Source organism: Panthera leo, chromosome B3 (genome assembly GCF_018350215.1).
Source record: "Panthera leo isolate Ple1 chromosome B3, P.leo_Ple1_pat1.1, whole genome shotgun sequence".
Taxonomy (NCBI): domain Eukaryota; kingdom Metazoa; phylum Chordata; class Mammalia; order Carnivora; family Felidae; genus Panthera; species Panthera leo.
This window is the reverse complement of record NC_056684.1, coordinates 9,087,164-9,107,769: the sequence shown is the minus strand read 5'-3', so window position 1 is coordinate 9,107,769 and position 20,606 is coordinate 9,087,164. Positions and strand designations below refer to the sequence as shown.

The following is a 20,606-nucleotide window of genomic DNA, read 5'->3' as shown; positions in this document are numbered from 1 at the left end:
GAGCCTGCTTGGGATTCTCTCTCTCTTTCCCTCTCTCTCTGCCCCTCTCCATCTCATGCTCTCTTGCTCTCTAAAAATAGATAAATCAAATTAAAAATAATAAAAATCACTTGGCTTGTCTCTGCTCTGAACTTTTCTGTGTTACTTTTAAAGTTTACATATGTTGGGAAATCTTCCCTGTACCTAGTATTGGGAGGTAATATATTAAATTTATAATAGAATATAAATATTGTAAGTTTATAATTTTTAAATATACAATAGAATATTTTACTATATAATTTATAAATATATAATTTTATTATATACTTATAAAATACATTGCATACATTAATGTATTCTAAATAAATCATATAAATATATAATAAATTGTATGAATTTAAAAATTGGAGGAACAATGGTATGTGCACTTACTCCTGTGTGTATACACATATATCTTTTGTCTACCATATGGACCAGTATAAAATGTGATAGCATGAGTTCTGGTGAGGGCAGGGTCAAACAGGTGTCTTCATATACAGCAACTGTCTGTGTAAATGAAAAGCCATAAAAGAGCTTAATTCCTCTTACCTGGGTATTCCACTTCCAGAATTCTTAAAAGAATGATCATAGATTCACATCCATTGATACCGAGACAGCATTGTTTCTAATAGTAAAAGATTAGAAATAACTTACAAACTGAACTGTAAAGTATTGATGAGCGGGTAACAGTATATGCATAACACCGAATATTATGTGGCCATTAAAACGTATTTTAGGAAAATGTTTGAAAGTATAATATTAGGTGAAAATGCAGATGCAAGTTATAAAATAGTGCGTATAGTATGATCAATAGTACACATACATCATCTTGTTTAGCAATCTGTTCGTTCACCCATCCATTCCATCCTATGTCTTTTTTTTTTTTTATGTTGAAAAATTTATCTTTAGAATTAGCTGCACTCAGTTTAGTTGATCTCAGTTTTGTTGGCAACATCTAAAGCATCATCATTAGGAGTCTTATCAGGGTGTTGACCTTGGCCACGTCAGTGTCATACAGCTTTTTCACAGCCTATTTGATCTTGTTGGCCTTGATATCCACAATGGACACATGTGTGCTGTTGACTTCTATCTTCTTCACTGCTGACTTGGTGGTTGGGGGGTTTGATGACGGCATAGTGGTCAGACTTGTTTCCTCTAATGTGCTTTTCTAAGGATATTTGGGCTGCCATCAGAGCTGTAGTGTCTTAGGCTATTGGAAGGCAGGTGACCTGCTGATCTTTTTTCTCTGGCTGAGGCCTTTCAGCTTCACTTTCTTGGCTTTCAACGCCTTTTCTTTGGCCTTGGCTTTTGGAAGTGAAGGGGCTTCCTTCTTTGTTTTTAGTACCATCTTTGTAAAAAGCCTACCTGTCTAATTGAGAACAGGCATGATAAATACCATAAATAGATTTATTTTATGCTTAATTTTTTTTCACATTTTCATTGCTAAAAAATACTTTAAAAATTCTTGTAAAAAACCTAATTCATTTTTTTGGAAAGATAAATAATTATGAAGACAGAAATAATATCACCTTGATTTATTTGTAAATGTGATTATACCAGCTACTGTGATGGTTGATTAAGCAACCTTTGGGAACCCTTTCATCCTAGATAGGAATACTTTCCCTGACTCTATTTAGAAATGTCACTGAGAGGCAGGTGAATTGGTCCGTTATTATTGTCCAACTTCCCCAAATCATTCCTTTTCCAACAGAGGAGGTGACCAGAGGAAGGACTCATGGATTTGGCAGAGTGTAAGCACAGAAACGGGGCCAAGGAATACCATCATAGGAATGGGAGAGGATCTATGAGGTGAAAATTGCTTCATTCCACTGGAGTTCAGAATGCTGTGACAGAGCCATGTAGCCATTTTTTCCAAATTAGAAGGTGGCAAATGGAAAGTGTCACTCTGGCCCCTCTTGGCTCTTTCTGATCTTGACTCCATAGTTCACTTGAGATGGAGCCACTTCTTCTTCATTCTGAGTAGGTTTTGCTTAATGGTACACATGAGGTGCTCAAGACTTGCATGTAGGCACAGAGCAGGTGGCTGGCTCCACAAGTCTCATTCGAGGTGCTGGAAAACCTTGACAACACAGAGACATAGTTGGACATCAGAATCAGGGTCTGGGCTGTTTCAGACAGTGGTAAAGTCCAGACTGTAAAGAATGGGGCTGGGAGTACCCCTCTCAGTTAAGTCACCCTTTTAGCCAGGTTCTGAAGGTTGTTCAAGACCTATTCATTTAGGAATATTTTCTACATTTTCTAAACATCCCCCCTTCTAAACACAAAGCTGTTCACATTAAACAATCATCCTAATTGGAAATGACAGGACCCTTCTGGCTGCCCAGTCAGGCCAAGTGAGGGGCATTACAGACAGAAACTGGGGTCTGCAGTAATCCTCTATCTGGAGAATAGACAGCCATGGGGGAAGATCTGTACAGAGTAACACATTCTCCTGTGAAGACTTTTGTCCTGACACTGGGTCTTGACTTTCCCATTTTTTATTTCTTCCTTTCACTCCTACCCACATCCTGTTGGAACAAGTCCTTTGGTTCCTAACCTGCTCTGGGGTTTACTTCCAAGTGCAAAGCAGAAGTACATCTGCACTTTCTCAGCAAACTCATCATTTGGGTCTCTTCATAATTAGATTTTTCAAAAGCCTCTCTCCTCATATATCAATTATTCCACTCCCTTAATCATCTTCCTCAGTGTTCTCCATGATCCTACTCATTTGTCAAACTGTCTGGGTCTGCGCTGCGGCATTTTCAAAAAAAGAGTGATACATACTAATGGCGTGCAATGTCTACTTGGCCATAGTCTTGGGGTCTTTCTCCTACATTTCTCCTACATCCTCCTTCTGCTCCCCACGTGCCCCTGCCAGATTATAGCATTGCTTTCAGTGTCTGAAAAAAAATATTGTTCAATGTAATGTATTTGTGGATTTCTGCGATAGTGGTTTTAGAAGTAAAGCATTCTGGAAAACAAAGCTCTCCGTGTCTATGTCCCTGTATACTGGAAGATCCAACCTCCTGAAACATTAACCAGTTTTACAACTAATTAACCTATGATAACCTTTGTGATAACTCAAGAGACACGATGAATTATGGAACAAATTTCTGATCCCATGTTGGATAGTTAGTAAGAGGGGAGGATGTGCCATTACTTGGGCACAGAACAGGCAGCCCTTCATTCCAAAGGGAGTGCCAGAGCCACCCCCCCCCCAGTTCTATATGATTTAATCATGCTCCCAACCCCATCAAAATATGCACAAAAGGATTAAGTTACCAAGTTTTAGGCAACAGACATATATAAGGAAAGATACACATTTCCATAATTTGTCAAATAAGTCTTTCTGGAGAACCTGATACAAATATAATCTTTGACATGTTCTCTTCTACTTGTAGACATTATTTTATGATGGGCATATATTTATTCTTTATTACAGTCACTAAGCATGAGTGATTCACTTCTTCAGTTGATCTGTGAGTGTTATTAAATGCCTTATTCACTGATGGATTCATTCTTTTATCACATATTTATTAAGAGTTTACTATAGGTGGGGTACTGTGTAGGCACTGGGGATGGGATGGTAAGTAAAATAGATATGGTCCCTGTCCTCATAGGTTTTATAAATTAAGAGGGAAAGACATGTTAATCATAACATCCCACAAATATTTATAAAATCCTCGTAATGATAACTGGTAGTTCGAAGGCACCTTGGTGAAGGGCTTTCGGCTGGGATATTTCAGATTTCTGATTGGTTGAATTTGCCTGTGGTCATCCTGGACCAAACGAGACGCCCGTGTACAAATATGCCCTTCTCTGTGACAGCTCCGAAGGTGAGGTTATGTTGCATTGCCTATTTTTCATACGGTTTACCTAGTTTTTATTTGTATTTACTACATATTTAATTGTTTAGTTCATCAGATTCATGGGATAATGAGTCCCAAATGTAATGCCCCCACCCAAATGATACCTAGGAAACATATATACGTGTGTGTGTGTGTGTGTGTGTGTGTGTGTAGCATTACATAGACAGATTGTTGAAAGTCTGAAAATCATCTGGCTTGCTGGGATTCCATGTCCTTGGGATTAAAGTGAAATATGGGAAATGGAGTATCTTTTTGCTCTCAGTATTCACCAGTAAATGTCTGCATGGCAGACTTAACGAAGACTTGGGACCAAAGATGTTTGTGATGGTATTGAAACCAAAGGGCAGCATAGTAAAAAAAAAAAAAAAAAAAAAAAAAAAAAAAAAAAGATATTGGACATCCCAGATTTTAAAAGTCCCTCAAGAGTTTCCTTCCTTAAGGAACCTTTGCTGCTAGTTCCTTCAGTTCAGGCTCCTTCATTTCCCCATGTTGCCCAGTCTATCCCAGATGTGCCCTGGGGGTGTCTTTCAACAACTATTTCCTTTTGTTGATGATATTAGGACTTGCTGAAGGGAACATAAAAGGATCCCATTATCAAATAAATTTGGGGAGCTCTGGTTCAGCCACAATAGGATTTTTAAAACAGATTTGTCAGTCTTTAGTATGCTAATACATGTTGTAAATTTCTAGGAAAGTGATTTTTTAAAAAATCTTTAAAAAGATTCATTTTAAGCATTTCTTACAAATTGTATCATTTATGATGATTTTGACCAGGCCACAGAACAAACCCTGACTTATAATGATCTGAGCAATGAGAAATTTTATTGTTTCGTGTGACTGGGAAGGTCAGCTGTGGGATAGTTGATCCTGTGAGTCAGTGACAGCATTAAGAGGTTAGGTTTTCCCTTCTTTGCCTCTGCCATATTCAGTATTGACTTTATACTCAGATTGGTAACAGAATGGCTGAAGCAGGTACAGGCCTCAAATTGAGAATGGCTATATCCTTAAGAAGAGGAGTGACCATTGCTTCCCAGGGCTTTTTCTTAGGAGATAAGAGTCTTGTTCTAGAATCCCTCAGTAGACTATTTCTCACATGTCTTTGGCTAGAATTGGGTCTTAGCCTTATTGCTAAACTAATCCATAGCAAGGATGGATGAGCCCTTCCTTAAGCACCTGGCTACACATGGGATAAGTAGATACCTGCACAAAATAGAGTTTCCATTTGGAAGGAGATAAATGCTGGGCAGGCCGCTAATAATGTCCATTAAAGAAACATTTACAGAATTGTTTCCCTCCCAAAATTGGTATGTTGAAGCCCTAACTCTAATGCAACTGACTGTTTTTGGGGATAGAGTCTTCAGGAAGTAATTAAGGTTAAGTGAGGTCATAAGGATAGGGCTCCAATCTGATAAGACTGGTAGCCGTATAAGAAGAATGAGAGAAAGAGAGAGAGTGTACACCCAAGAAAAGCCAGATGAAGGCAGTGTGCAAAGGCAGCCATCTGCAAGCCAGGAAGAGAGATCTTACCAGAAACCAATCCTGCTGGACCTTGATCTCAGACTTCTAGTCTCCTGACCTGTTAGAAAATTAATTTATGCTGTTTAACTGATCCGGTCTGTAGTATTTTGTCATGGCAGCTCAAGCTGAAATTAATAGGAAATTAATATAATGCAGTTTTTTTTTTTATAATTTTTTAAAATGTTTATTTATTTTTGAGAGACAGAGACAGAGCATGAGCGAGGAAGGGGCAGACAGGGAGACACAGAATCTGAAGCAGGCTCCAGGCTCTGAGCTGTCAGCACAGAGCCTGATGTGGGGCTCGAACTCAAGAACTGTGAAATCATGATCTGAGCCTAAGTTGGACACTCAACCGACTGAGCCACCCAGGCGCCCCTATAAGGCAGTTTTTAGAAAAATTACAAATGCTCCTTTTTCTATACCAATTCCATTCCCTGGAGATTGCTGCTAAATACAATTTGTGGCATAAGTTCCTATTCTTTTTAATGCTTGCCAAATGTCCCTATATGTTCATATGTACATATGTGCATATATCATTCATTGCACATGCGTGCTTTCTTGTTTACTTTTTATTTAAATTAAAAAAAATGTTTATTTTTGAGAGAGAGAGAGAGAGAGAGAGAGAGAGAGAGAGGCAGAGTGTGAATGGGAGAAGGACAGAGAGAAAGGGAGACACAGAATCTGAAGCAGCCTCCAGGCTCCAAGCTGTCAGCACAGAGCCTGATGCGGGGCTCAAACCCATGAACCGTGAAATCATGACCTGAGCCGAAGTCAGATGCTTGACCGACTGAGCCACCCAGACACCCGCACTTTTTACTTTTTAACATTGACATGTTACTTACTGTTATTCAGGTTATTATCACTCAGCAAAAATACATAGGCCTATCCATTCCTTGTAAGAGTTGCATAGGTATATCATGCAGATGTATCATAATTTGTTCAACTATCTCAGTATGGAAGGATGTTGTGCGAAGTGGCTTGCACACTTATTTGAACACAGGATATTTGCTGGGATTTGTATTCAGCACAATAGCCTTTTGGACCTGCTGATTGTAACATTATAGGTTCCCTCTCGTTCTGTCTGTTGTCCTAAAAGAAGATTGCACTTCTTGAGACTCTCATGACATTTGACCACAGCAGAATGTAGTTGGCTGATGGTACCCAAAGGACATGATGGCAGAGGGCACTAATGAATGACCATGTGCTGGACGGTCATCATCTGATTCCTGCTTTATCAAAAGTGCTAACTTCCCATTCTTTAGGGACCCAAGCACTTTGTTCTTTCATGCATGACATTGTACTGTTATGGAAATTGTGACATTCCTCAGCAGCTGACTTATTCCATCTTAGATGAACTTTTCTCTAAGCTACATGGCTCCAATAGAGTAAATCTGACTAATGAATTTATAGGCAGGCTTCTGGCAACATAAAAGATTCTGGCCTCCCTAGAAAAGGCTTAAACATTTTCCTGTTGTTTACGAGGAAAATTAGTTCTCATGATTTATGTTTTTTTGAACCTAATTTTATTTAGCAAAAAACTCTCTGCAAATGTAGGAAACCCACCCTAGCAAGGCATTTAATCTTTAAACCCATTTAGTCCTATCAGTTGGGGTTGTTAAAATAAACATGGATGATTCTCATATGCCTGGGGGTTGACACAACTGCCTGGTTTGCAAGAGCCAAGATAATTGTTGTGTTTATCGTAGACAAGGATGACCTTCCCTTGGGGCTTGGATTGATTTCCAACGGAAAGATTAGATTATTCTGTAAATCTAGGTCCCAGATGAATGCTGTTCATTGTTTTACACTGTTTCCATTTGTTGACCCAGTTGTTTGAAGGACAGATGCAGTACTTTGGAAGGTCTGTCTCACAATTTAATTTTTCATTTCTTCATTTTTAAGGCCTCATTTGGCTTGGATTTATTTTAGGTCACAGCACAGAGAAGTAGAGGAAAAGCAAAAGAGCTGGAGTTCTTAACTTGATGGATCAGAGACTTAAATTTTTTTAAAATGAAACTTCTCGGGGCACCTAGGTGGCTCAGTCGGTTAAGCGGCCGACTTCAGCTCAGGTCATGATCTCGCGGTCCGTGAGCTCGAGCCCCGCGTCGGGCTCTGCTGACCGCTCGGAGCCTGGAGCCTGTTTCCGATTCTGTGTCTCCCTCTCTCTCTGATCCTCCCCCGTTCATGCTCTGTCTCTCTCTGTCTCAAAAATAAATAAAAACGTTAAAAAAAATTTAAAAAAAAATGAAACTTCTCTCTGAATTTCAAAAAATCATAAGAAAAAATATCTTTACCAAGTCCACTCAATCCTTTGTGCCTCATATAAGTCATCTATGGTGTCTTTCTAGACAAGGGTGACTTACCAATTACTCAAACTGCAGACCCTGGAGGGGGAGATACCCCCTATGGTTCATTGTTTAAAGGTGGTAATTTTATAGCATTTCTTACTTCCATCATATTCTTCTGCTAGAGTAATAGCCACTGGGATTTTCATTAATTTTCATCATGGTTTTGCTGCAAAGAATCAGGAATTCATTACATTGGAAAAAAGTGTAGCCTTCTTATTCAAACTCCCATCCACTTATAGTGCTCTTTCATGTATTTTAAGTGCAAGGCATATAACAATGGTGTAAAAAATATAATTACATAGCTGCTAATATACTGATAATCAAAAGCATATTAGGTATGTTTTGCATTATTTAGCCTGTGTGAATACTTATATGTGGTAAAATGCATATCTATTATTAACATCACACTCTACTTGGCTAACACAATTTTGATAATACATAGGAATAGTCCAGTCTACAGGTGTCCTAGAACTACTGTAGATTTGTCAATGGGTCAACCAAGACCTAGCAAAGATATGGAGAATTCTGTGTAGGATATTATATTTTCCAAATCTTTTCCTCTCTTCTCCATAGAGAAGGGTCACCACAAAACGTCACCCTTAAGTAGAGGGTGCTCTCATAGTCAGGAAGGCTATCTTGGGCAGGGTGTTGATTAAAGACATCATGTGCCTATCATCATTCTGGTCTTCTAGTCTGGATATAACTAACAAACACACATAGTTTCCTACTGCCCACATTTGAGTTGCTTGACCACAGAGTAGGAGCTGCCTTAAATAGAAAATGACTTTTAGAAATCTTTCAGTCCACAAAGATGATGCTGTCACATAACATTGTGACTCAGTGGGTTGGCAGACCCTTTTTTTTCACAGTATGCAGAAAATGTATTGTGTCCATCTTCACTGGGAAAGCTTTGTCCAGGGATCAGGTGATGGCAGCTAGTCTTCATCTCCAAACCCATGATGTACATCAGGTACCACCAAAGAAACATCATGGCTGGAGGGAGGGGTAGAAAAGCAATGGAGAGGAGCAGTGTTACAGATTGTTAGAGAATATCAAAATTCTTATATGCAAATGTGGAATGTGTCCAACTCTCAGGCCACCTTAGGAATTTGCGGCATCCTTTTTTTGCTGAAATGCATTTATGTGGAGCTTTAGAACTTTGAATCTGTCTTATCAGCTACTTTAGTATGTTGCATGGGTCCAAGAGAGTTGGAAGCTCCTTCTCGTCTAAGGGTATTTGTAATGCAAGAACAGATAGTCCTGGACACATGTAGGGGGGAGGTGCCTGAAGACAAAGAAGGCCAATTTGAGACCATCAATTTAACTCCATTACAAAAGTTCGACAGACTAAACTCTGTGTTGGACATGGGGGTAGGGGCACTTTCATGTGGCCCTGTTTCCTCACCTCTTCCTTTTCTCTGCTTTTCTTTCTCAATCAGTTTCTTAGAAGAAAGACATTATGCTGTAGAACCAGCACTATACTTGGAATCAGAAGACCTGGGTTTAAATATCTGCTCTGAGAAGGTTTTGTTAATCTCCCCAATTGTAGTTTCTTCATAATAAGATGGGACAACCTCAGATCTGTTGTAAAAAATTTGAAACAAGTAAGTAAGGACTTGGCATGGAGCCTGCCACATTGTGAACACTCAGTGGATTCCAGTGACTGACAATCCACTTTCAGAAGAACCTTTTATGTTGGGGGTGACATTTTATCATCCTTAAAATAGCAAAAGTTCAATGTCCTTATTCCCTACCATCTGGAAGCTGTGGGAAGCTTTCATTTGGATAGCATCCATGGAGACCTACCACATGCAAAGCCTGGGTGCTAGGTGTTGTGAGAGTTACCAGGGTTCATCCTTTCCCTGGAGAGGATAAAGATTACATAAGGGGTCTGAGGGCAAGGGCATAAATTACTATTTAATAATCACCTCAAAAGGCTCTGAGAGGCTGAGGGAAATACAAAAAGTGGGAAGTTCATCCATGGTTATGAGAATCAAAATATTTCATGATGTAGATCTGTGTTTGCCAATCTAGGCACAACACATTCTCAAGAGTCTGAGAGCTGCACACAATGAAAAAAAATGTTTTTCTTGTACTTGAAAGTCACAGTGTACCAACTTACCTGAGATATATACAAAACTTGTCTTTTAAGTGATAATTTAGGGTTGAAAATATTTTCAGAAGAGTTTCTTAAGATATTGATTCCAGAACTAGCAATCTGAATATTGTTTTCCTTTGTGAGGTTTTTGTATATTACTCAAGAATAAGAAACTGTTGTTTCAGATGAGAGTGGGGGGTTGGGTAGAATTTTGACCCACAGCCTTTCTGGGTTTCTGTTTGAGAGATTGCCCCCTACATTGAAAGACCCCTTCAGCCCCATCTGCTGTCCCATTACAGCTATTTCTGGGCTGTGGCTTCCTTCCCTTTGCTTCATTTGTCAGTAGACTTTCTATTTGTCTCCCAAAATTTGTTAGAATCTTTGGTTGGCTTATGACTTCCCCCTCTCATTACCTCCACTGTTATGAAATTATTTGTTTTGCATTTCCACAATGAAATTAATGGGGTTTTGGGAGGAAGGGAAGTGAACTCATTAAGAGTTTTACTTTGAACGAGAAGCTCGTATCTCTTGTGCCACCTTTCCATCCATCCATCCATCCATCCATCCATCCATCTGTCCGTCCATCCACCCATACATCCCATAGGCAAAGACTTGTTTACGGTACAGTGGTTATGAATAATTCAGGAATTCCAAATGGAATAGAAACAGAACTGTAAACAGAGGAAAAAATTCCTTCACCTTGCAATCTAGGCAAAGCCATCAAATTCTTCATGGTACTTCTGGATGAAGATTGAAGGATGAGGCTTACAGTGGGTGAGGGGTCTGGGAAAATATCCAAGCTCTCTAGAGAGAGTCTGAAACAAAGCAGGTGGACTCCACCAGTAGCTCTGGCTGCTACCAGCTCTGGCTTTACTACAAGCTTGTTGACTTACCTTGAAGAATCATGATGCCACACCCCCTTCTCAGCAGAGCTGAGCAGCCTGCCCATTGTCATTCCCCCTTACCCAGTCAGTGCCTTCCTTGCCCCCTTGCCCTCCTCCCATATTCCAACTCACTCCTGATAGTCTTAAAAAAAAAAAGTTCTTGGCGCGCCTGGGTGGCTCAGTCGGTTAAGCGTCCGACTTCGGCTCAGGTCATGATCTCGCGGTCTGTGAGTTTGAGCCCCGTGTCGGGCTCTGTGCTGGCAGCTCAGAGCCTGGAGCCTGCTTTCAATTCTGTGTCTCCCTCTCTCTCTCCGACCCTCCCCTGCTCATGCTCTGTCTCTCTCTCTGTCAAAAATAAATAAACATTAAAAAAAATTAAAAAAAAAAAAGTTCTTTGTGACCCTTATTTTATGTGGTTTCTAGAGGTAATGTGGGGTTAAGATTAAGGTACATTTAAGTTTAGCAGAAGACTTTTGCCATCTATTCACTTATTAATTTATTCAGACACCAAGCCTGTATTTAAAAATTACTATGGGGGCGCCTGGGTGTCTCAGTCACTTAAGTGTCTGACTCTTGATTTTGGCTCAGGTCATGATCTCACAGTTTGTGAGTTTAAACCCTATTTTGGGCTCTGCACTGAAAGCATGGAGCCTGCTTGGGCTTCTCTCCCTCTCTCCTCCTCCCCTACTCTCTCAAAAATAAATAAACAAACATTAAAAAACATATTTAAAAAACTACTATGGAGCAGGTGCTCAGACTTCAAAGATCATAATACAGTTTCTGTCTTCAGAGAACTTCTAGCCAAATATGGAGTTAAATATACAAGTAGATCATGTCTGTGTTACTGTAAAAATGCTGTGGTAAGAGAAAGTAGAAACTGTGATGGAAACTCAGAGGAAGAACTTTCCAGAAGTTGAAACTGAGGTAACAGGGGCTGGAACTTGAGCTGGATTGTTGGGAGGTAGGGAGGAGTTTGCTAGATGGGAAAAGGCAAAGGGAGGGAAAGCTTTTTAGAGAATGAGAATCCTCCCATTGCTTGTCTAAACCTGTGGTAAAATGCCAGACCATGATGTGTGGAGGGGAATTTCAAGTAGCACTATGTGTCTTGAGTTCTCTGGAAGATTATAAGTAATGTTGGATTTGTTGACAATAAAGCCAGTCCTTTAAAGAAGTGGGGTTGGAGCACCTAGGTGGCTTAGTTGGTTACATGTCTGACTCTCAGGTCATGATCTCATGGTTTGTGGGATCAAGCCCCATATCGGGCTTGCGCTAACAGCACGAAGCCTGCTTGGGATTCTCTCTTTCCCCCTTTAACCGACTCTCCCCCTCTCCCTCTCTCTCTCTCTCTTTATTTCTCTCTCTTTCTCTCTCAAAAGAAATAAATAAACATTTAAAGAAGTGGGATTGCCCCTATCATCTGAATTTTAGTGAAGCCTCTGATTTCTAGAAGAGATTCAATACTCCAAGGATGTTGGGAATCCCAGGCATTAATCCTGTCAGTTGAGAAATGAGTGCCAAGTCATGGTAAGGCTTTGAGACAGACAAAAATGAGTAATGGCTTCTGTTGTCTGGAACCTCAGACTCTAGTTTGGAAAGAGTCTCTGAAAACTCATGGATCTCTTTTCAGGTGATAGTCTGTAATTTTAGTTCAGAGAGAGGGATGTTTATGGAGTCTTTGCCTTGAGGTCCAGCAATCATGGCACCACTAGGAGACATCACTGAGGGTCTTGAGGATTTTGCAGGAAAGAATCATGTCCCAGGAGCACTCCTCTCCACCAAGTCTACTGAGCCCCCGCTACTTGGGTCCGTGGTTTACAAGTGTGATCTGGAGACCACCAGCATCAGTGGCACCTGAGAAATTGTTACAAGTGCAACTTCTGAGGCTGCCAACCGGGACCTCCTAAGGCAGAAATTCTGCAGGCAGGCCCACCACCCTGTTTCCACAAGCCCTTCAAGAGGGCTCTGATGCTCACTCTAGCTGGAGAACCACTGGCTGGGTGACTGGTGAACTTTTCTGGTGCTATTCCCATGTCCTGTAAAGAGAGGGAGCACTTTGCAGGCCATTGCCCTCTTAGCCCTTCTTTCCTAAAAGACCTAAGTTGGTTTTTTGAAGAGAGGACTCATCAGATCCAATGACAACTTTTTTTGTAGTAAAATGCACACCACAAATAATTTACCATTTTAACCATTTTACAGTGCATGATTGAGTGGCCTTAATTATATTCCTGATGTTGTGCAACCATTACCACTATCAATTTTTAAAACCTTTTTGGTACCCCAAATAAAACTCTGTAACCATTACGGAATAGCTCTCATTCTCCTCCCCACCGGCCCCAGATTGCCTTGAGTCTGGTTATGAATTTGCCCATAATAGTTAGCTCATATAAGTGGAAAGAATCATACAACATTTGTCTTTTTTGTGAATGACCACCTTTCAAAGTGCTGGTTGTATTGGTGCTGGGGGTGCTAAGCCTTGGCACCAAGCTTGGGGGTCCCTCTGTTATCCCTCAACCAAACAGGCCAGAATGGTCAGGCTTGTCTTTGCTCTGGCCTTTAGCCGGATCAGAAATCAGACACATTTTTTTAAGCCTATTTGTTTATTTTGAGAGAGAGAGAATGCACGTGGGGTAGGGGGAGACAGAGAGAAAAGGCTCTCTCTGTGAGATCATGACCTGAGCTGAAGTCTGACACTTAACCAACTGAGCCATCCAAAATCAGATCTCCAAAATCAGATACGTTTTTATTTATTCATGAGGTCAGGAAATATCTATTGGGTACCTGCTCTGTGCTATGCAATGAGATAGGGATCCAGTCTTTCCTTTTTGCGTCCAAATATTTCTAGATGGGTTGAATCACAGGAATATGACTAAATGTGTGATATAGCAACTGATCTACTACAGCAATATAACAAAACATTCTGTAACATTTTATTTTGCATATATGTGTATGATTATATACTGTACTCATTATACATTTATATATATGTACACACATTACAGAATAGGCTTAGAGTCACATATCCATGTATATTTTACTTTATGAATAATTTAAGAAAGCCCAAAGGTAATATTTGCTTTAAGTACTAACTTGAGAGTTACACCCCTCTGTAGAGAAAGAGTGCCCTGTATGTGAGAGTTTATTGGAATCCCCACCCTTCTTCTCCCCCGCCCTCAGACATTACTCTTCCTCGTCCTGGCCTTGGGGAGTCTCAAAGGCTTGTGTCCAAATCCTTGATCCTGCTGCCCCTACCCCTGAATTTAGAAGTCCTTCCAAACCATTTCTGCTTTGCGGAGTTGCTCCTCTGACAGACCAGGTGGGGTGGGGTTGTCCCAGCCTTGGCTGCAGAGCTGAGCTCCTGGTTCCCTGGCTCAGGCAGTAGTCACCCCTCGATCACACTTCCTGCTGAGTATTACTAACCACACCAGTCTGAGGTCTGTGTTTTAATTTCTCCTATAAAAATTTTCCATGATGAATGATGGCTCCCACAAACTGTCTTTGGCAGCATCTGGACAGAGCTGGGAGGTGGGGGTTGTTTTTTCTTCCTCTCCCCCACCCCCACCCTCCAGAGAAAGAGGGACAGTTTCCATGCTGGGCACAGGATCAGTTCAACCTTTACACTATGTGTTCAGGGTTTTTCTTTTCTTTTCTTTCATGATGCTAGAGCCATCTTGGTTTCCATTTTTATTTTCTCCTCTCTCCCTTGAAAATGGTGATCAGGGGCACCTCAGTCAGTTAAACATCTGACTTCGGCTCAGGTCATGATCTCACAGTTCATGGGTTCTGGGTTCGAGTGTCACATCTGGCTCCACACTCACAGTATGGAGCCTGCTTGGGATTCTCTCTTTCCCTCTCTCTCTGCCCCTCCCCTGCTCTCTCTCTCTCTCTCTCTCTCAAAATAAATAAACATTAAAAAAAAAAGAAAATGCTGATTAGCAAGATCCATTTTCCATCCATTTTCCTTGGTAACTCAGCTTCTCACGTGTGCACGTGTGTGTGTGTGTGTGTGTGTGTGTGTGTGTGTACTTTTATCCATCCAGCTACTCGTTTTCAAGCCAGGCAGGAGGCCGGGACTGTACCAGATGGCATTCTGGGTGCCTGTGCTCTGCAGGCAACATGTTCTATCCCTTGTAAAAGTCCTCTTGCTTTATCCGCCTGTTATTTAGCTAATTCCTACCCACCCCCCCACAACCACCACCACTTTCTGTTTCTGCTGTTACACCCCCACATCCCCCAGCCAGCTCTAGAGAGGCTTTAGGGGCAAATTCTTAGGACCACTTCCTTCTTTCTTTCTGACCATTTTCTTCCTTCTTTCTGAAAGCTCTATGGGCCCAGTGTTGGGGTTAAGGGCCCAGGGGCATTAAGTGCTCAGATGTTGGGTCAGACCAACTCAAGGCCAAATCCCAGCCCTGTTGCCTTCTAATGCTACTTCAGACAGGTTAATGTACCTTGATTAGTTCCTTCATCTTTAAAATGGGGATTGTTGTGAGAAATAACTGAGCTACCGTTACGTCTCATAGGAAGCTGTCAAGAAATCCTGTTAGCTCTAAATTCAAAACATATCCGTGTTCCTCTTGAGATCACTCTGGCTGTGCCCTGAAGGAGGAGGCCTGGAGTGTACATGCTTGCACTGGTTTTAGGTCCATAATAGTAGTTAGGTGGTGGGTGAAATTTAGAGAATTTCTATTTATTTAAATCTTAAAAACTTTATTTTCAACCATGTTTTCTATTTTTTTTTTTCAGTGTAAAAGCCTGGGTCTCTTCTGTAATTTTATTACTGAGAATTGTATTATTCTTTTGGCTGCCATGATACGTGAGGTTGCTTTTTTAAAATTTTCATTTCTGAACTACTCATTGTTAGTGTATTATACAAAATACAGTTGACTTTTGTATAGTGATCTTTTCTCGTGGTCACATTGCAGAACTTGCTCTGATAATCTTTTGGTGGATTCTTTCAGACTTTATCTATACAAAATCGAGCCATCTGTAAATGGAGATTGTTTTAGTTCCTCCTTTCTAGTTTGTATGCCATTCATTCATTCATTCATTCATTCATTCCTAAATGCTGCGTCTAGGACCTCCTGTACAGTGTTGGACAGAGGTGGTGGGTGACGATGGGCATCATTATCTTGTTTCTGATCACAGGGGAAAAGTATTCATTCTTTTTTTTTGTCTGTGTATCATGTTAGCTGTGAGTTTCAAGTAGATCCCTTTATCAGGTAGAGAAAATTCTCTCGTATCCCTAATGTGGTGAATGTTTTTATCATGAAAGTGTGATGGATTTTATCAAATGCTTTTTCTGTGTCTGTTGAGACAGTAATGTGGATTTTATCCTTTATTCTGTTCCTATGGTGGATTATTACATTGGTTGACTTTCAGATGTTAAACCAATCCTGCATTCTTGGGATAAATCCCACTCTGGCCATGGCATGTAATCCTTTTTGTTTGTTTCTGCGTTTGGTTTGCTCCTTGTAGAGCAAGCTCCTTGTAGCTTTCTACTGGTTTCTATTCTGGTCTGTCTCCAGTTTCTACTCTTGCTTCCCTAGAGTCCTTTTTCATTTTCATTTAAAAAAGTAGAGTAGCCAGAGAAACCTTAAAACATGTTAGATCATTTGCTCAAAATCCTGTAGGGAATGCTTTGCTTGGAGGGAAGTGGAAGCGTTTACAGTGCTTTCCAGACCCTGTGTGAATGGTCCCTGTTCCTCCCGTCAGCTCCAACTCTCCTCTCTCACCCTCTTTGGCTCCAGCAGCCCTGTCCAACTTGCTTGTTCTTGAACAAATCAGCCTGTTGTCATTCAGGGTGTCTGCACGTGCTGCCTTCTGATATTTATACGGCAACTTCCTTTCTTTTCACGTCTCAGATATTGCCTCCTCCATGAGGCCTACTCCAGACAGTCTCTTAAATCTTAACCCATCCCAGCACTTCTGATCTCTTTACCCTGTTTTTACTTTTTTCTGTTTTTCCCTTAGCATTTATCGCATTTTAGAATACGAATTTAATGTATTACTCAAAAATATTGTATACTAGCTATTTTTTTGTCATGCTACCTCAACCCTTTTGAACACAAAAATCTTTGGTTTATCAGTTTATCCCAGCACATAGTTGGTGCTCAATAAATATCTCTGGATGAATGAATAGTGTATATGAAGCTCCTAGAGCAGAGCCCAATTTTTGGAAAAGGCTCAACAAATATTTGATGGTGCTCTGTATTCAAATACTATTAAATGGTGGGGGGAAGAATAATGCAAAATGAAGGATTCTTGTTTTCTGGAGTTTGCAGACTGCAGGGAGGAGACAGAGATTAATAAAATAATCACATCACTGAGTGAATAATTAAAAATCAAATTGTGCAATGAGAAAACGGGGGGAAAGGATAAACACACCCATAAAGTACATGGACCTAGATTAGTCATCAAGGAAGTCTTCCCTGAGGAGGTGAAAACTAAACTAGGATTGAAAGGATGAGGTAGTAACTACATGTGAAGGAGGAGGGAAGGCCCAGAGCATTTCAGGCTGTGGCGTTAGCAAGGACAAAGGACAAGTGATGGGAACATGTTCCAAGGATTGGCAGAGGGAATATTGGCCTTATGGACCATAAGAGAGGGTGATGTGAGACAAGGCTGGGTGGAGGGGTGGTGGCAGGCAGATTTGGTAGAGCTTCCTGGACCATGTTTCAGATTTAGGTTGTTATCCAAGAACAAGACTGGGTGTGGGGTGGCAATGTGAGGGTGCCCTAACCAGGTGTTCTTGAGAAGATCACTCTAGTTGTAGCTTGAGAAGTTATGGAGAGATTTGTTTTGGAGTTATGGCAGTAGTTAAGGGAGAGATATTTGGGTGATTTTCATGATTTCTACTTCTTTATGCTTAACTGTATTTTCTAATATATCTAAAATGATCATGCAGCTCAATTTGCATTTATTATGCAGGAAATTAAACTGTAAATTTCAACCAAGAGCTAATAACTCTAGAAACTCCAGAAATTACATTTCTCAGTGATGTCCCAGACCCCCATATGCTTGGACTAGGGTGGAAACATCAGAGATCGAAAAGAATGGACAACTTAAGAGCACTCTAGACCTTGAAATGGGGGTGTTTGAGTGTGTGCCCGGTAAAGGCAAGCTGGGGAGGAGGCTGCATGCTCGGTTTCTGAGAAGGTAGTGTTCCATTCTCTGGAAAGGAGAGGACGAGAGAGGGTCACGTCCTGATGAGGAGATTATTAGGATCATGGTATCTGAATGCTAAAGATTACAAGAAGCTCTGTGTGGTATGTAGAACTGAAGATACCCTCCACCCCGTGATCCCCATCTCCTGGTGTTTATACTTTTGTGTATTCCGCTCCCCTTGAGTGTGGGGAAGAGTTGGGACTTGCTTCTAACTAATAGAATACGACAAAAATATAGCATGTTTGTCCTGTGATTATGTTGTGTTTTATCAGACTCTATCTTATTTACATATTCACATGAAAACTCTCCCTGTTTGTGAAGAAAGTAGTCACGTTGGGGAAACCCACTTTGCAAGGAACAGCGGGTGGCCGCTAGGAAGCTGAGACTGGTCTTTTAGCCAACAGACAGCAAGATGCCAGGGTCCTCAGCAAAATGATGTTGCCAACAGCCTGTTTGAGAGGGGAAGCAGACCCTTCCCCAGTGTAGCCTTTAGATGGATCCTCAGCCCTGGCTGATGCCTAGCTGACACCTGACAGTCTTGTAAAACCATAACAGAGAATTTAGCTAAGCCGTGGGTTCCTGCCCCATGGAAATGGTAAGATAATGAGTGCTGTTTGAAGCTGCTCAGTTTGTGGTAACTTATTACACAACAATATAGATAAAAAAAATCTAGGTGGCAATTTCTATATCTAGGCCATCTGAGTTACAGAATATTTTTTTAAAATTTTTATTTGTTTTGAGACAGATCACGAGCCAGGGGAGGGGCAGATAGAGAGAATCCCAAGCAGGGTCTGCACTGCCAGTGTGGAGCGGATGCGGGGCTTGAACTCAGGAACTGCCGAGATCATGACCTGAGCCAAAACCAAAAGTCGGATGCTTAACCCATCGAGCCACCCAGGCGCCCCTGAGTTATAGACTATTTCACTTCCAAGAGATAATTTGGTCATTCTGTTTCTCCATGTACTGGGGAATAGGGACTCGTTTTTCTCCAGGGGCCTCTCCTGACTGGCAAATGACAGCCTGCGGGCTCACCATCTGCAAACACATGTGCAGACATGAACCTTCACTTCCTCACTTAGTTCTGCCAGTGATGCCATTCAGGTTCATGTCGTGTTTCAGGAAGTGTGGTAGATTTTAATTTAATTTAATTTTCCTTAATTTAATCTTTGCTTCACCTCACTCTTCATACCTTCCCATCAGTTACATCTTATTATACCCACTTTACAGATGAGGAAACCAAGATTTGGAGCAGTCAAGTAAGCCCAGAACCCACGACCACAAAAGTGGCACCTCCAGGCTTCTAACCCAAGCTCTGTAGCTCCTAATTCATCAGCTCAGCTCTGGCATTCACGGACCTCTGTGGCTTTGCTACCAATAGAGTTCTCCTTCCTTGTCACCATGACTACCTCTAAATATCATCATCCACTCATGCTTCAGCTTAACTGCTTCCTATAGGCAAGCGCTGGAGTCAAGTGGAACAAGTTGTTTGTTTCATTGGCCCAGTGACACATTAATCCTATGATATGACCTCGTACCAGTCACCTACCTGACCTCTTGAACTGCGCAGCCCTTATTGAAATGATGAAGAAATTGAACTGAGAGCTATCTTATAATCTTTCTAGAACTATGTTGAAGGTGGAGAGATCACTAGATCTCCAGAGCACTAGCTCTAGAGTCAGGCAGATGTAGACTTTTGTGTCAACACTGCCTCTTGCTAGCTGCGGGAACGTGGAACTTGGAACTTTGCTCATTGTAAGACAGAACTGATGATTTCACCCTCTGGTATTCCTGTGAAGATTAACTGATGTGTAATCATGTCCATAGGACACTTAGCACAGGGCTTGGCATTTATACGGGCCCCCCAAAGAGTGGAGACAAATGACTTAAGACTATTATAAAGCCTCTTAAAGTTTATTTCTACTTGAAGAAGTAAATTGAATTCTTGTAAGTCTGTGGCTTTTTGCTAAATTCATGACAAAAGAATATTTAGAAATTTGCCAGTGGTTTAAGTTTGGCTTTATCTGAGGAGGAGCATGGAAGTGACCTCTGACCTCTAGCATCTTGACTGAGTTAGCCCACCCCATTGGGACAATGGATAGGATAGAGGCTGTTCTACTCCTTTGGGTATTGTTGTAGTTTTCTTGGAGCAGGGTATTTTGTAAGAATCTATTAAATGACCCATTCAGTGATGTACAGTCAGGGAAAGTTGATGAAGGAGGACATTTTGGCATTTCTATTTTCAATCCCACTTGGACATCCAACTGGGGGGTGCACATAATGTGGGATGGTGGTATGGGTTTAAACTCTGAGAAAATAAGCCCTCTCAAAAAGTCCTCTTCTGTGGAATCAGTGGAACTACCAGCAACATGGGTGCTGGATGTCCATGTGGAGCGGGGAACAGCTCAGCACCCCAAAGGCACTGATTTTGGGGCCCCTGTTCACTGTCTCAATGCAGTGGATTTGGTTTCTTGGAGTGGAAGTGAATATTTTCTTACTTACTTAGACTTTAGCTGCTTAAAGTTTTGCTTTATTTGTATTTATAGCCGTTGGTTGACAAAGTGGTTACCTCATTTCTGATGGGTTTTACATTCTTAGTTACACTGGGAGAGCAGGAGAGAAGCAGAGAGATATGCTCAGAGAGTGGACCGAATTCCAGATATTTACTGTCAAAATAGACCCTGAAATACAGAGCCTCTGGGTGACATTCACA

The 20,606-nt window shown here is 41.1% G+C and overlaps 1 protein-coding gene and 1 long non-coding RNA gene across 4 annotated transcripts in view; one reads left to right on the top strand and one right to left on the bottom strand.

Moving 5' to 3' along the window:
- Nucleotides 1-20,606, top strand: part of AGBL1 (AGBL carboxypeptidase 1) — a 774,608-nt gene that overhangs the window by 46,596 nt on the left and 707,406 nt on the right. The gene's annotated exons all lie outside the window — the stretch shown is intronic.
- Nucleotides 1,539-19,608, bottom strand: LOC122221635. Its single transcript, XR_006203339.1, has 3 exons — nt 19,443-19,608; nt 7,769-7,919; nt 1,539-2,098 (listed from the first exon to the last, which is right to left on the bottom strand). It is a non-coding gene; the product is annotated as an uncharacterized LOC122221635 (long non-coding RNA).